Below are 13,737 nucleotides of genomic sequence, written 5' to 3'. Positions count from 1 at the left end.
AGTGTTGCTGGCTCTGACTTCTCATATTTTCTTTTCTTCAGACTCCTGTGGTCCTTGTTTTTCTAGACAGAGCTCAAGAATCTAAGGGTTATGTGAAAAGCTGTTTTTGTTTAAAGGAAGTATTTTTCCAGACTTTTGTTTGAATATGAAGGAAGGTTTCCAAAATAACTTAAATGTTCTCTAGAGGCTCAAAAGGCAGGAAGGGTACAATTCTCTGCTTATTGATATCTTGGGGTTTGACCAGCCTTGTGGTTTTGGGCAGTGTGACACATGCTGGTTTAGAGCTGGAGGTCAGTAAAGCTGGCTGAAGGGGCTGTTTTCTGCATCTACAAAAGGCAAAATCAAGATCTCACATCCAAACATGCTGGAGTTAGATGTGGATTCACTTTCCTGTGCAGAGTCACCCCTCACCCCAGTATCTATGTGATCTAAAGTACCACATGGATGACCCTTGAAAATACGCATCTAGTAAATGCCTCGTATTTACTTTTTCATGTGAAAGCCCAGAAGAGGCCAAAAAAATAATGCTCCCAGTAGCAAAATAATACTCCTAGTAGCAACATTCCCTTCCCACGTCAGTGCCTTAACTCTGTAGCAACAAGGACTGGAAGTAACTACCCCAACACAATAATTTTCTTTCTCTGGTAAGAAACAAAAGCTCTGACACACAGAACAGCTTTGCTGCTATTTAAGAGAGAAGGAGGAATATGGTGTGATGACACTTGTGCTGGGGAAACTGAAAAGAATGAAGACAGTATTATTTTTATTGCCCTGACAGTTCTACGTCAGTGGACTCTATGAGTACGTATTAAGCAGTGTTGTCAAGAACTCCAGCAGTTTCTGTCCAAAGAGAGCTCACTGCTAGTGCTGCTGATAGATTTTAACATGGCCTCAGGGGTCACGGAACATCACCCTGAAGATTTTCATGTCTCTGCCCTATTTGTGATGGGTAGGAAATGGAAATCTCTAGCCAAAGTGTATTCTGTGCACCTGAACTCAGGAAAAAACCCAAAATAGAAAGATCCAGCTTTACTCTCCCACCACAGAACAGAGGGACCAGAGTCACCAGTGCTGTGTCTGAGCAGTACCACTAACCCATGGACTCAGTCCAGCTAAAATGCAGCATGATCCCATGTCATTCACAGGGAGAGGGGACACAGAGTGCTTTAACTTCATGTCCTCCAGCACTTTTCTGCAGACTGCTAAAAACACATTGCTCTAGACCTTCCCAGAACCCTTCTCACCACCCAGATCTTCACCCTAGCAGTGAAGCTCAGTGGCAGTTCAGTCAGTACCGTGGAAGAGTTGAAGGGGGCAGTGAGCTTTATTCTGTATTCGAGGGTTTATGTTCTTCGACCTGCAATTTTGCACTTTCCACCAATAAATCAGCCAGTCTATTTAGTGAATGGTATTGAAACAGTTACCTGATATTTTTTGCCTCAAAACAGAAGCCATGTACTTCTTTTTTGTAACAGATTTGTGTAGACCCTAGAAAACAGAGCACAGATCTCTAGTTGCATTAATTCAGTGACTGACGTGATTATTTTTTTTAAGTTAGGAGTACTCATGTGGTGGTTTGATGTACTAAGTCAGTCCAATGTTTATTAATATCTTTCATTTCATATTTGCCTCCTTATCTTTTTAATAAAATGAGCATATTACTGAACAAATGAGGTACACTTTCACTGATATCAGCAAAAATGGATGCGATGACTGAATCATGGTCACAATTAAAAGAGAACAGATAAATCTGGAGACTCAACTGAGCAAATCACCAGATTAATATGGCAGATAACTTGTCAAGGGTTATGCAAAATGTATTTGCTTTGTGGTGCTTTGGCACGAGGGGAAGTTGAAGGAGTCTATTTTGTTTCGATCCGTGGCTCGAGCCTGTCCTAGGCAGCATGGTGGTGACCTTCTGACTCTTGGTGTCAGACTCATGGTGGAGACTCTTCTGGCTTTAGGCCACTGCCAAGTGACACTGCCCAAAACAGATGGCAATTCATCCTGGTTCATTTAATTTGCCCTCAGCAGCTCTCTGTGAATGCGTTCTCGTTAAATCTCACTGTTGCTGCAAGTTTCTAATTTATTGTTGGTTTTTGTTACTTGTCCCTTACGCTCAGTAAGACAGAACCTGTCAGCCACATAAATGCTGTTTAAATCCTGCACATTAGCAGTTTCTAAATGACATTCCTTGCTGACTGTGGACTGTACAGAAATGATGGTGGCAGACCCAGAAAGGGGCGCTTTTGGGAAATGAGAATAGATAAGGAGTAAATATTAGTAAAAGTTCCCTAAAATGTGTGTGTTCACAGTCATTACTGGAACATGAAGGCACTTTTTCATCAAGATAAAAATAAAACGCCTTTGAATTTTCTCTGCTTCTTTTTTTTTTTTCTTCAGTGTATTAATGTTCTGTGGTTGCCAGTGGCACCACAGCCAGTCTCTGCTGGAAGCTGTCTGTCAGGTTTTTGGGTGACTTGACCAGGCAGGAGAGAAAAGGCAGGTTGCATTGATGCTGTCCAGAAAAGTAGTGCTTTTCCTTCCTTCTGCCCTGCAGTTTCCCACAGTTATTTCTCAATAAAATGGTTTTGGGATCCTTAGTGTCCTGAGCAGCCTGGTGGGAAGGAGGGGACAACTCCCCTCACACCCATCACTGGTGGACTCCACAGTGGAAAATCCTATAGCCAAATAGGCATGGATGCTGTCTTTCTTCTCAGTTTGTTTGGGTTTTTTTTTTTCCTGGAATTGCCTCTGTTGTAGCCAGGTGTTCTTCCAGAAAAGCAGATTAGGGGGAGGCAGTGGGTCCGTGCCAGGAAGAAGGGTGTTAATGCTGCCACTTAGGTTAATGGACATTAGTTCTGCTGACTGTGGGTCTAATGATCTAATCTGCACAGTCACTGCCTTTTCCTTACAGTTGCTATTCCTTGATCTAAATTAGGAAATTAATAGTTGTAAGATCATAAATTGCTCTGGTGACTTTTAACCTAGAATCAGAAGTTGCTTTTGCACATCTCCAAATAGATTGCTTTTCTAACTAAACAATTAAAATTTTCCCAGCTCAGCTGGAAGCTGAGCCTGTGTCCCTCATGTGTAGTCGAAATTGTATGTAATTAGCTCTTTCATTTCTATTAGAATATGAAACAGCAGCCTAAGGTTCAACAAAGACGAGACAAATCCTGTAACCTCTACAGGAGCAGCATTAGTTCCGTGTTTGTGTGCTATCAGACTGTGGTCACAGTAGCAATTTATTCAGAAGTAGTTTTGGTGCTCTCTGCAAGGACTCCAACTTCTGCTTTTTCTCCAAAATAAATCCCTGTTACAGAGAGTCAAACCTTGCTGATGATGTAGGGAAAGAGTAGGTGTCAAAGAGCAGAAACCATTCTGAAAGCAGGCAGGAGCTGAGCATGCACCCATCTGTAACATGTGGGTTTCTATCACTGGAAGAATCTTTTTCTCTTAAGAACAAGCTCTCCCTTCCACTCCCACCTCCTTTGCCTCATCTTCTCACCAGAAGCAGTGCTGTGAAGTGCCACACCAGGGAGGGCAGAGGGTCACCAGCCCATTTCTCAATTGTGGAGGCTGAGCCCAGGGAAGGGGCAGATGTGTCCACAAGACCATGTAAAACTTCTTCAAAATGTTTTCCTATTTAACATCTTTCATCAGGAATTGCTGATTGGCAGTGCCCTGGTAGAAGAGTCGATCCAGCTTTTGTAGGTGTTGTGTTTGTCTTAGGTTACATTAATACTTGTCCCTCTCCTTAACTGAAGGGGAATGAGGAATGGTATCTGTGTTGGCTCCTGTATTCAGCTTCTTACTGCAATGAAGTGTTTAAAATGTCCTCTTATCCCCTGGTAATCTAAATATTTAGACAGCTTTTTGTATGATTATATTTGTGCATGCCTCCTGTGATGAGGTTTTAAAGAAAAAACAGAAAAAAATCCCCAAGAAACTGGGGAAAACTGAAAAAGGTCCATGGGGGTTTGTCCATCCTAGCCATACATTTGTGTTGTGTGTGACATTCTGTCGCAGTTACTGTGCAGCTAGAACATTTCAAAATTTTCTCTTCCTGCAACAAATATCCTACTAATAGCCATTTTTCATTACTTAGACTGCAGTACTCTAGGTGTGCTATCTCTGTTCCAGAGACAGGAGCTGAGTCTCAGAGTCAGATAAAACCTAGAAAGAACAGAGGCACAGAAACGCAAGAGTGGGGGCAAGGGGGATGCAGAATCAAATGATCACAGCAAATGCTGGGACAAATCTCATCATTTTAGATGCTTGCTTGGTTTTCTCTGTTAAACACATTTATTTTCCCTTTTCCATCATATGAAATCAAATCAGATAAATATACTGACAATTCATGTGGATTTATTAAACAGGCCTTAAAATAATGAAAGCGAAGATACCTCTTCCTATCTCTCATAGGAAAAAGAATCCCGTGAAAATTTTAGTTTGAAAAATATGAGAGGAGTTGTTTTGTTGGGGATTTTTTTGCCATTCACTATTGTAGGACCAGGATCCAAGTCAGCCCTTCATTTGAGAGTAAATACCATCCTTGTTTTACTCCAAACATGGATATTGTATGTGTCTTGTATATTATTAAAAGCTCCATCACAATAACTCATGTTATGCTATTTCAAGATACTGGAGCTTTGTTTTGACCCTGTTCTTCAGGGGACTGACTGCCAGAATCATTTGCCTGAGGTCAGGAGATAGTGACACCAAGCCAGTCTAAATGACAGATGAATCAAACCACATACCTTTCTCAGATATAGTTTATTCATTCCTTGAATTTGGTATAGATTTTGTTTTCCAGATCTCTCTGCACACAGATGAATTTTGTTTCCAGCCGTCATCTGCTGGGAAAATAGAGATGCCGTATTTAGCACAATCTCACTCAAAGCTCAGTGAAGCGTGCAGAGACATTCCTGTTGATAACTGGAATTTAGGTTGGACCCATACAGTTTTGAACAAAATTCACATTATATTGATTAATCAAACTCTCAAAAGCAAGAGCATCGTCACACCTTTCCAAATGGCACAGCTGTTTGCAGAGGTGGCCTTCCAGCATAGGGGAAAAGCAGGATCTGTCCAGCAATCCCCTGCAAATGAATCACAAATCCCAGAAATTGCCTCCAGTGAGCATCCTCTAAGCAAGGAGAAGGTAGCTAAAGAACAGCTGGTTTCCAGCTGACTCAGAGAAAACAGCTGCCACCAAAACAGCCACCAAGCACTCAGCACAGCCTCAGCCAGGATTTTGAAGCGCTTTCTAGGTATAAAGCCAGAACTTAACTACACAGCATTTGTAATTTGCAGACATAGGTTTACGTGGAAGGAATGGAGCCAGCAGGAAAGGAAAAAGAAAAGAATAAAACCAACAAAATAGAACAAAACAAAGAAAAAAAAAAAACCAAATCCAACAACAACAAAAAAAATCAAATTCTGCTTGCACAGTAGATGCAAAGAAGTGAGTTTATGTTCCAAGATGGGGAAGAAGCAGAATGCCACTTCTCGCTTTTGGGTGAGCATATATACAACAGCTGTTGTATCTGCATAACTTTGTGAAAGATGTGGCTACTTTTCAGAAAGCAATTTACACCAGATGTCTTCAAGGAATGAGCAATTCAGAGGTGTAATAGGAGCCAAACTTTGTGAGCAGAGGAATGATCATTTGGTGGTCCATCTAAAGCTAGGAGACATACTTTGTTTTGTCACCCAGAATTTTTTGCTGGTTTGGTCTTCATTAATTTGGCAATGAAATAGACTACGTTGCCCTGGGATAACACCAGGGACGTTCTTAGATATTTGCCATCTCTGTATTCTGGGGTGAGATTTGGGGTAGTTATATCATTAAGGATGCACTTAAACAGAAGACAAGTGATCTGGCAGTATGGGTGGGAATGCCTTTATTATCTCTCATTATTCTCTGCACAACAGTAAGATGATCCATGACTGACATAAAGATAAGCCAGTCAGTTTCTGGTTTTATCCTGGGGTGTCTACTGTATATGAAATGGGTGATTTTCTTTTCATCTAGATAAATAGAAATAACCTTGCTTTAACATTTGACATGTCAGATTTGGGAATTTTATTTTTATAGTTGTTACTTTTGGTGTGCTTTATCTCCCCAGAAAAGGAGATGCTTTGAGAATCACAAAAAAACTGAAGAGAAAGCAAAATGATCCTAAGTATAACAGAATTTCCAGCAATTAAAAAAAAATTAGAGTTTTAAAGAAATATTAATTAATTGGGAGAGGAAATTAAAAATAAAACAAACCCTGTACATTATACTTATGAAGACATGAGTTTGTAGTGTGTGCCCCATCAGAACAGCTACCTCAGTTCTGCTATTGTATCCCATCCCTGCAAAAAGAGTGCATGAAGTGAATGTGGCTCTGAAAGGACACTGGGGCTTAGCTTGTCTACAAGTAATGATTTTTCTCCAGCTGTTGGGGATTAGTGAATTAGATGCTATTCCCTGTGTCTGTGGCTCTTAATAGCTGATTGCCACATATATACATTTTTGCTACTTCCAATGGTTTTGTTTGGAGACCTGTTCAAATTTTAGAATTTGGGATGTTAATTTTATAATTAAGTCTCAAGAGAACAGTTAACGTGGGCATATCATCATGTAAATCAAACTGCAGGCAGAGTAGCAGTTCTCTGAAAACCCCAGCTATCCTGGGATGCTGCCTCTTCACATGATTTGGACTTCCTTCCTGAAACCTCATTCTGAAGCCATGAGCTTTTCTTCTAGTGCTTTCCAGGCTATTACATATCTTGAATCACCTGGAAGGAACTTACTGGTGTCAGAGGGTAACTGGTCAGGAAAAAAAAAAAGATACAAGAAACAAGATATGTAAAAGTAAAATCTAGAAGACAAGTTATGCATTAAGTGGGAGAAAGGGAGGCCTGTATGGTAGCTTCCTAATTTTCTCCAGGGTTAGGCATCTTGGTTTTGTCTTTGAGGTTCCTTCTTTGTGTCCCCACATGGTGTGAGTGCCTTACTATCTGTTGCATCTTTCTTTATAGAGACCAAAGGCATCATCCTCATTTTAGCACCACTGTAAAAATCCTAATCCATAATCACACAGAAGTGTGTGGCAGAGCAATAATGTCTCTCCAGATTTTAGGACAGCATCCTAACTTTGGACTACACTTTCAACACATTGAGTATCCATGCCGAATGCAAGGTGCATGCAGCAGCCGATGGCAGCGGGCACAGATTCATCAGCACCAAATTTGTGCCTAACAATGTCTAATTTATCTCTAAAGACCCTTGACAAGGGTCAAAGTTTCACGTGGGTTTTACTTGTAGTTGGTATCATTAGTTGAATCTCCTCTTGAGGTCCTTTGGTGTCTATTAAAAAGGAGCTCAGTTCAGAGCATGTCTAGGGTCTCTGTCCTTTTCCTATTTGTCTGCTTCAATGAAACTCGTAGGAATTTAATTACTTTGGAGAAATCTGTGCTTCTCTAGTTTGGCTGAAAGCAGCCAATTAAATAAATAATGTATGAGGGAGAGAAGAGTTGCATGTTCATAATCAATGTAATCCCATAAGCCCTGTTTCCACTGGAAAGGAGGCTGGGACCTGACCTCCTCACCGTGCTGTGAAGCTTTTCACATCTAACAGCGAGCATGTAGCAGGAGCTATCTGCACGAAAAATGAGCAATAACTGAAAATGATTAATGCCTCTATGAAGAAAGCACACATAAGAACTTAATACTTGGGTTTGTTTGAAGCTCACTATGAAGTTTTTTTCTCCTTAAGTTTTCACAGTGCTGTTGTAGGAAATTATTTAGCCCAAATGGGCACATGCACTCAAAACAAAGGTTGCAGCTGCAGCAGGATTAAATCATTTCTCATGACAAATTAGTTTAGTTGTGGTTGTTCCTCTAGTTAGATGTAAACCAAGTGTGATTTCATTAATAGCTTGCAGTGTTCTATTTCTTGTGGAAGTCTTGATCTGAGTGACTTAGCTTTACAAGCAATAGGGAGATGATCTCATTATCATTCAATAAGCCAAGCAACTTTTGCTGGTTAGAACTGCTGAAACTGGTGGCACAATGACTGTCACTGTTTTGAGCGCTCCTGTGATTGCTTCCCAAGGGTATTGCCTGGGAAGACTCTCTTAACATCACACACCAGTTACTATCTTGTCCGCTCTTGCCTGATAAGTAACAGCGAAGAGAAGTCTGTAATCTTGCTAATCTGCTCTTTGCCAAACTGCATATTTTATAAATGTGGCAAGAGGAAGACAAACCACTCCTTCTCCTTTCTCAGAATAGATGAAATGACAGAGTGGGAAGTGATTTCCTCTGTATTCCAAAGGTTTCATTACTTTTTATAAAATACGGCGTAGCCTGTTAAGAGGAATGATAAATTATTAATTTTAAATTACAGCGCTCTAAATCAATACACAATATACATTTTGGTCACAGTGTTTTTTCCTCTCCTTCTTCACTTAGTAATTAACAGAATTCTGTAATGTGCTATGGGTCTCCTAGGTATTACAAACACAGAGAGTAAGTGGTAATTGCAATTGAGAACCCCAAGCTGGCTATTTATTTAATGCTGATGTATCTTCATGCTTTGTCACTATCTACAGCAGCGCTGTAATTTTGTCTTCATTTTGCACAATTTCCAGAAACCTTACTTCTAAGCCATTTGACGGTCTTTAACAGAGGTGTCATTTGCAGGGAGCGGTTGAGCGTTGGCCTCTGGAGCCCCATCTCTGCGGGCAGGGGTTCTCTGGCTGAGCACTCCTGGCTCTGACGCTCCCCCTCAGCCTGGCGCTTCCCCTCGCTCGCTGCTGGGCTGGGCACCCGGCCAGGCCCCAGCACCAGCCCTGCTGGCCTTCACGCCGTGCTCGCCACAGGACCTGCTGGCACAGGGGAGGGACAGGCCACACGCTCAATTCCTCCCCCGGCGGGAAGTGGGAGATGCGTTTGAACTCGGGTTTGGGAAGCGCTCCCCAGCTCAGCTCCACCACGGCCTCCCCAGCTCTTTGGGTCAGCTGTAAGCAGCAAGTGTGCCTCGGGAGAGCCGTGGTGGGCAGCTTTGCCAATGAGGCAGGGAGACATCGGCTTTTGAGTCTGTGCTGGGGCTGCTTTCCAGCACAGAACAAATCTCTGCAGTCAAGTGCCGGCACGCTGTTTTTAGGTGCTGAAGTGAAAGGTACTAGTGCAGACATACTGGCGCTTTTAAGAAACTGCTTTCTCTATATTTCAAGGTGCCAAGTTGGTTAAAAGTGGTCCTGAAGGTCAAACGAGGAAACAGTTAATTTTGATTCAGCAAAATAACCCAGATGGGTTTGTAACAGTAGTTAAGAGGATCTGACCAGGCAATCCAGAGCTCATTCCCCACATCTTCTGGGCCATTTTACATTCTCTGAATGATAGATATGACATTTGTGTATTAGAACAAATGAATATGACTGGGAGGAGGGTTTGGACTGGATCTGCCCCATCAGTATCACATAAAAATGTGCTGTTATGGCAACACAAACCCTTAACAACGGTTAAGCCTGAGAGAAGAGAAACAAGAATTATATACAAATAGTCTGTGCTTGAAATAAGTATTATTGACGCACAAAAAAAGAGAAGCTTTCTTCTCAGGAAAAAAAAAAGTTAAAAGTTCCAACTAAAACTTGCTGCTTGAGGTGTGGAAAATCCCCAACAGTGCCAGAAGGCCTCCTGTACAACACCTAGTACGTCACCTGGCCCTGAGCAGAGTTAGTCTCTGTTACTGCACGTTAAACACGTTAAAAATCCTCCATCTGGGTTCAGGAGCTCCTGAGCGTTCACGTTTCCACACCATATTTAACAAACGGTGTGAGAGCAGCACTCCTGCTACCAACAGCTCTGCTTTTCTCACTCCTCAAAGCCTTGGATCTGGGATTATTTTGCTTCATTTGCTGAAGCCATTGGCACTAACCTCGACTCTGGAGACATGCGATGTTAAAGAATTTTGTACACAGTGTTCACATCCAATCCAGATTGTTTTAGCTTTCTATTTGGACAAAGCCTAGGAGGTGATAATCACCTTCCTACGTCCCAAATAGGGGTTTTGCCAGCATGCAGCATTAACAGGCCCCACAGATTTGATTGTGCACTGTTGGAAAGCTTCCGCCTCAGTATCAAAGAACATTTCAGGCAGCAGGCTATTAAGGCAGACATCATTTAAATTGAAAAAGATGCTTCGGTTTAAGTGTGGGTAATAAACACTGTTCTCAAAACAAGGGCTGAAACTTCCTGATGCCACCTGGAAACTGAGACGGGGGTGCTGTGAGGGAGTTCAAGCCTCTCAGATCCCCAGACATTGCTCAGACAATTGTTTTCAAGTGTGTGAGGAATTTCTACCTTCTGGTCACTCAGAAAGTACTCGGGTTTTTTTTCCTCCTCATGGTCCCATATCTGTTCAGAGGTGGATTCAGGAAGTACCAAGATAAATGAAAGGGTTTTACTTGACTGCTAAGTAAGCTTTTCTAAATCTCCTATGCTGTACAGTTTGCATTAGTTTTAGATTAAGTTTATTTTTTAGATGATCCACACTGGTTCAGCAATCCCTTTTAAAGCCCAAACGATGTAATAAATAATAGCTCAGGAAATTGGGAACCAGGCTCCACGTGGAAGAATCTTTTTAAGGCACACCAGATGTTCAGACTGGGAGATTGAATCAGGGCACAGGTCCATAAAAGGAGAAGCATAATAAGTGAAATTCATTTTATCAAATTTATCTTGAAAAATTCCCATCACCACTACCAGAACAGTTCTGCAGGGGAAGCCATGAATTCATTAGATAGCCTGTATTTGCAGCACCACCACCTTGTCTTCTACACTTCAAGGTGAGATTTTCTTTAATAGTTTCTAGTGCTGTAATAAAAAGAAATGAGCACAAGATTCTCTAAAGTTCATAGGGAGATAATAGCATGTAAATCAAGGACTAACTATATTAGTCATGAAAGCTGATGGAAAAAAATCCCGGCTAACTAAAATAACTAACTCACATTTATTTCCGTGGGATCAGAATGTCAGCCAACTTCCTTCCAATGCTAATACCAGCCTCTACCTCCTCATATGGGAGAAATCTGGAGGGGGAAAAAGAGAAATTATGACCTTGTATAAGAATGGAAGCCTTTTTTACATGACTCACACAGCTTCTGGTACCCCTATTAATACCAGAAAGGCTACAGTTCAGTGATGTAACTTATATTAACACAGTTTGAGTTCAACAGTTCTTTCTCAAACCTGAGAGCAGAGTTCCATGCAAGGCTTTGGAAAACATCACAGATTGAATGACACTCATCTTCTGTAAAAAGTTCAGGTTCAGAAAACCAAAGTAAAGCAGTTTGTTCCTAGCTCAAGTCAGCCCAACTTCTCAGTGAAAGTTCAACCTGGTTTTTATTTTTTAAATAGTCTGATACTCTAGTACTAGTATCTAGTATCTAGTACTCTAGTATCTAGTATCTCTAGCAGACTTAACTTACCTGACAAAACTTACCCAGGTACCTTCCTTTCTTAAATTCCCTCTGTGACCCATGGTTGGATTGGAGCAGGAGGAAGCAAGAGGAAAGACATGAACACACACAAATTTGGGAGCAGAGCTGGAAATTAGGAAGTGTTGTTCCTCTGGAGAGCACAGAAGGAAGGCAGCTCACTCAGGACCCCTCACCTTCACTGGTGCCAGACCAAGCCCCTGCCCTCACCCTTATTCTTCTTGTGGCTGGAAATGGTTTGGGCACACTGTGTCTAATAATGCTGTATTATGTTATTATCTTATTCTACTTTATTACATAGTACTCTAATATTCTACATACTCACACTATTGCTTGATGGGGTTGAAATACTTGAAATACAAGCCTGCATTCCTCCTTCCTATTATAACAGGAAACAGCAGCTCTACACCTTCACTTCTATAGATGCCTTTATGGGGCAATATTGAGAGAAAAAGTATTATTAGTCTAGTAATGAGTGTGTGAGATTTTAGCAATTACATTTTCTTCCTATTTTGCTCCTGGAAAGTGCCAGGTATCTATAGGGAAAGAGATTATGAAAGTTAGTTTTGTTTTCTTGCTAACCTATCAACTACAGAGACATACAGAGATGGTGTTCCCTTTGTTAATTATTTAGTCAGCAATCACTCTGGCTGTCCCTAAGATGAAATAGGAGTATAATATATATAGACTGGGATTACTGATCAGGAAAATATATCACAATTGAATGGCAAAGGCCTCAGGACATGCTTTGTGGAAAACTGCATTTAAAATAACAATAAAACCAAATTTAATTTAAAATTTAATAACATTTTCAGTAGAATTTCTAGTGGCCATTCAGTAAATGGCCAGTTGTCTGAATAAAGTTGCTGTGTACAGACTCTCTTCCATGTTCTAAGAGTGACTAAATGGCTATAAGAATTTGCTTGCTTTGTTTTCTCTATATTTACTCAATTCACAAAATTTAGACTTGGGATATAAATCACTCATTCAAGAGAATAAGAGTTCTCTTCCTCTTCTCTTCTCTTCTCTTCTCTTCTCTTCTCTTCTCTTCTCTTCTCTTCTCTTCTCTTCTCTTCTCTTCTCTTCTCTTCTCTTCTCTTCTCTTCTCTTCTCTTCTCTTCTCTTCTCTTCTCTTCTCTTCTCTTCTCTTCTCTTCTCTTCTCTTCTCTTCTCTTCTCTTCTCTTCTCTCTCTTCTCCCAATTAAATGTTATCTACTGTAGTTACACAGTACTAAAAATTCATTTCAATCCTCTGTAGAATTTCTAACTGTGAGCATCCCTCCTGGACCCCCTCCCCTTAGGGGTGTTAGTTCATGTATGCTTGAGAAAATCAACTCTAAATAGACATAGCTCAACTGTTTAGTTAAGAAAATCTGTCTTATTAACTACATAACCCTGCTGGGACTGACAGTACCTCTTCCTGCACACTAACAGGGGTACTGCAGAAGCATTATCTCAGCTTTTCCCAGCCTACTTAAACAGCCCTTAAATCTCACTTAAAGAATTAAAGGGAGATTTCAAGCGTGCTTTAGTGAGGAGTGCATTTTTGCCTTAAATTATCAAACATAACAAAGCTCAGAACTTTGCTATTTTTAGACATGTCTGGGGAGAAGATGCCACAGCTCCGTGCCATGGCTGTCCTGTCCCAAGACACAGTTTGAGTGGCTGTTTTGCTCCCGGCATGCAGCAGCAGCATTGCTCCCTAGCCAGGGAGGTGTCTCAGCCCTGTGAAAGCCATAGGCCTCATATCTTGAGAGCCATCTACTGGCACCTTGTCTGTTATCAACATATTGCACATCCACACGCCCTGCTCGCTTTACAGAGCTGGCACTGAGCAGATTTTACATCTTCCTGCTATGAGGGAAATAAGAACCATTTCAGAGTGGTCTTAACTCATAAATCATCTGCAGGGGGTCTCTTGGAGTCCTTGCACCAGACTCTTCCATGCCCTGTCTGCAGCCTGCAGTGAGGCAGTGGCTGATGCAGGACAGGGGATTGCAGAGAACTTCTCATAGTTGCTGTGTATTTCTCCTGCAAAATGATTGCCTTGCACCAAAGCTGTGGCAGGTCTTAGGAAGTAAAGAAAAAAGAAATGGTGAAGCTGTATTCTGGGCAGAATGTACCATTTCCATAGGAAGCCAAAGCCTTTGCCAGTCCTATCCTCATACCCTCACCCATGTGGGACTGAGATCCTCCAGCAGGGCTGCAGCAGGAGGAGGGTGGACACTGAAACAAGAG

The sequence above is a fragment of the Cyanistes caeruleus genome, chromosome 7 (genome assembly GCF_971803275.1).
Source record: "Cyanistes caeruleus chromosome 7, bCyaCae1.hap1.1, whole genome shotgun sequence".
In the NCBI taxonomy this organism is placed as follows: domain Eukaryota; kingdom Metazoa; phylum Chordata; class Aves; order Passeriformes; family Paridae; genus Cyanistes; species Cyanistes caeruleus.
This window is presented reverse-complemented; position numbering follows the sequence as displayed.